This window comes from Anoplophora glabripennis, unplaced genomic scaffold (assembly GCF_000390285.2).
Source record: "Anoplophora glabripennis isolate ALB-LARVAE unplaced genomic scaffold, Agla_2.0 scaffold5103, whole genome shotgun sequence".
NCBI classification, from domain to species: Eukaryota; Metazoa; Arthropoda; class Insecta; order Coleoptera; family Cerambycidae; genus Anoplophora; species Anoplophora glabripennis.
This window is the reverse complement of record NW_019421179.1, coordinates 1,744-5,326: the sequence shown is the minus strand read 5'-3', so window position 1 is coordinate 5,326 and position 3,583 is coordinate 1,744. Positions and strand designations below refer to the sequence as shown.

The window sequence follows — 3,583 nt, the reverse complement described above, 5'->3', positions numbered from 1 at the left end:
TTTGCCTGTGCCGACAGAATTGCCCGGAACCGAATAAACGCAACCCAATTGACGTCACGCAGCAAACACCAATGAAAGTCTAGAATTTGCTGCAATAGAAGAATATCTGGTGCACGACTAACGCAGCGGAAGAATATCCTAAAACTGTGCAATATCGACTGCTTCTGGGAGAATGCGGCACACACAATTTTATGCGAAGAGCTCTTACTTCTCTTTGTGTTGACTGCTAAAAATGGTGAGCCGAATTAAAGATGAAATCACTGCCTATTATTTTGGGATCCGACTTAGTCCATATTTTAAAGACAACCTGTGTAAAAAAAATTTCTGATTTCTACGTTGCCAACATTTAGTTGTTACAAAAACAAAATATGTTTTCGTGAAGCCATTCTTTAATATGGGCGTTTGAAAAAAAATAATGTCAGTATCTCGGTAAAGTAGAATTATTCACCTAAGGACAAACGACACTGCTAAACTGTAAATATCTCCCAGCAGTGGACCTTGAGAAATGTACCACTATCTGTTAACCATTACAAAAAAGTGAGCGTTACCAATTCAATTTTTTTAGTGTAAAATTTCATATTCCATATTGTGTAAAAACTCAAGATTCTCTAATCGCACTAAATGAAATTGTACATACTAGTTAGTTCTTATCTTCTATTGTACATCCCATACCATTCCACAATTTAGTTCAATACGAGTATTTTAATAGAAAAATAAATGCCAAATGTATTTCAGTTTTAAAAGTACCACGGCGTTTTTATAATAACTGGGGTTGAAATGGTTTGAAATTAGTGTGCGTTAATGTTACGTGATTAGAAAATTATAAGAACCTTCTACAGGGTGGTCAAAATTTGCAAATATCAAAAATAAAAATAATATAAATGCATTTCTCCCCTTATTACAAAAATGTTTAGTGTGTGTTAGATTTTAAAGTCAAATTTCTTATAAAAAGCGAATAAAAGGAGGTGTATTCCCAGGACAGATCAAAACTACTGTAACTTATGAAAAAAAGCCGTTAATTTCGAGTCCATTTAAAACGAATTTAGAGTCTAACATACCAATTTTAAAAATACGTACATACAAAATCCGTGTCACATTTTTTTTTGACACATCCACTATATGTAGATTTTATTTAGTAACTTGTAAAAAATCTGAACTCTTTATGTCAATTTTAACAGGTACCTAACCTCTCTTAACCGAACCTAACCTATAAATTGTATATTTATCGGAATTCAAAAGAAAAAAAATTGTGACACGTTTTTACAATACCCATATTATAATTTTTACATGTACATATTTCGCATCTAACATAAGATACTTAAAGATAAGCATATTTAAATTCACATTGTGTGGATTGGTTGCGCGAGACAGAGTGAGAGAATGCTGTGATGAAAGAGATATACTATCGTTTTAATTTTATGTGCTGTACAGAGCTGTATCTTTTTATTGTGGATAAGACACGTCAGATATTTTAAAAATAGCGATTATGTAAAATAAATGATAACTCTTACTTTTCTTGTTATGTAGGTACTTCATTGTTTTATTTAATAAACTAAGCCAATTTTCTGAAAACCCCTGTATGTTTTTCTATAATTAATTTTCATCCAAAAAAACTAACATTCTATCCTATTTTTAATGAATGTTAATAAAGCTAGACTTTTCCAAGATAGTGATGGATTCCCAACAATAAATAGTGTAACAGAAAATTATACGGGGTGTTCCAGACCTCCCGTGCACTCCTTGCAAAATCAAAGTACATGGTTACTGGTCTCCAAGGGCACACCTTGTCTGTGACCTTGAATTTTCAAAGTCAACTTAGTTTTTTTAAATGGAAACCCTTATTTTCAACCCCGGATTCAGAAAGAGCGGAAAATTCTACAATCAGATGATGTGTGGGGTGAAAGTCAATTTTTTTTACTGAATCTTTTCACCCAAATGACCACGCAAGTTAAGGTTTATAGAAAAATGTGTCAGATAAATGTTGCAAAATTTTGAAGTTACATATTTCGCTAACCTTGACATGTGACATTAAAACTTTAGAAGAAGACTTGCAGAAATGGTGTACACCAATGAAGAAACATATGACACGTTACAAATTTATTTTAAAGCAGGGTCATTTGCCGTTGATGAAAGACTGGCGACAATGTTATCCCGACAGATTTCCTCATTCTCGGAGTTTTTTCTGCAACCTCATCACAATAAAGAGTTAATCGTCGACGAGTTAGAGATGAACTATCAGCAGATATTTGGGTGGAAAGATTTGGTAAAAAAAAAATTTACCTTCACGTGATCATCTGAACATAGAATTTTTCGCTCTTTCCGAATCCGGGGTTGAAAATAAGGGTTTCCATTTAAAAAACTAAGTTGACCTTGAAAATTACCTTCAAGGTCACGACAATACATGCCCCTTGGAGACCAGTAACTTTCATCTGAACCATTTTTCACATAACCATGTACTTTGGATTTTAGAAGGGGTGGACGGGTGGTTTGGGACACCCCATATATTATTAAAAAACCTATTTGGATTTAAAATCACTGAAAGATATTTCAGAGAAGTAACTTATAGCCTCTAATTCATGTTGACCATCAAAATTATTTTTTCCTATTGCATAATAAATATAAAATATACTAGCCCTATTTTAGTTCCCTGAGGAACGCCATAGTGCTAAATTTAAGCAAAATTAGATATTTCGATTATGTTTTAAGGAAGAGGTCAAAGTCAAATCAAATAGTTGATAACGAATTAAATATATTTGTTTTTAACATGTATTTACAAGTGTCAACAAAAATTTAGCTATTTATCTTCTAGGCGGCAGGACTATTTTCTTGTTGATACACCAGGGACCAGTAATAGCCTCTCAATTTTTTTAGGGACTCGTGTGTTCCGGTCTAAAATATAAAATCCGTTATATCTGAATTAGTAAAAAAAACATGTTGTTTCGATACCTCGACAATCTTTCCTTTGTGTAAAACGACAATGATGTCAGCATTTTGAATAGTCGACAGTCTATGAGCAATAACTATCACCGTTCTGCCTCTCCTGGCTTTTTCCAAAGCTTCTTGTACAATTTTCTCGGATTCGGTATCTAGAGCACTGAAATAAAAACGTTCTTAAGAGGCTTATTCAAAGTATTTGCAAATGTAAATCTATTTTCAAGAATACGAGGCATATCCGCAAAGTAGGAGCACTGAGACTCTGGTGTTCTGTGGTTTTTGTTTTTGACAAAGTTGGCAACGCTGCATTCAAGGCCAAGGTGTTGGGTGCAGAACGCATGCTCATTTGTCTTAGCCAGTTGAGAACTGTTGTTGTAGTGGCATGTTGAAATGACCAGCACTATTCTGAATCCCGCCAGTTGCTAGGTGAGGAACGTAATCTAGTTTCTTCTTGCAAAGGGAAAGGCACTGTTCTAGATTTTTAACGAAATCAAAATCATATACAATATTTTGCACAAACATTTGGGTATGAGAAAACTGTTTTCCAAATGGGTGCCATGTTTGTTCACATTGGAACAAAAACAATGTTTAAACCTGGGTCATTCCATGTCAAATATCGACCAATGGTTGGAATCGACCCCTTTCAATT

At 33.9% G+C, this 3,583-nt stretch overlaps 1 long non-coding RNA gene across 1 annotated transcript; it reads right to left on the bottom strand.

Annotated features, from left to right (window-relative positions):
• Positions 1–2,732: 2,732 nt before the first annotated feature.
• On the bottom strand, positions 2,733–3,138 carry LOC111692928. Its single transcript, XR_002763309.1, has 2 exons — positions 2,947–3,138; positions 2,733–2,889 (listed from the first exon to the last, which is right to left on the bottom strand). It is a non-coding gene; the product is annotated as an uncharacterized LOC111692928 (long non-coding RNA).
• Positions 3,139–3,583: the final 445 nt, after the last annotated feature.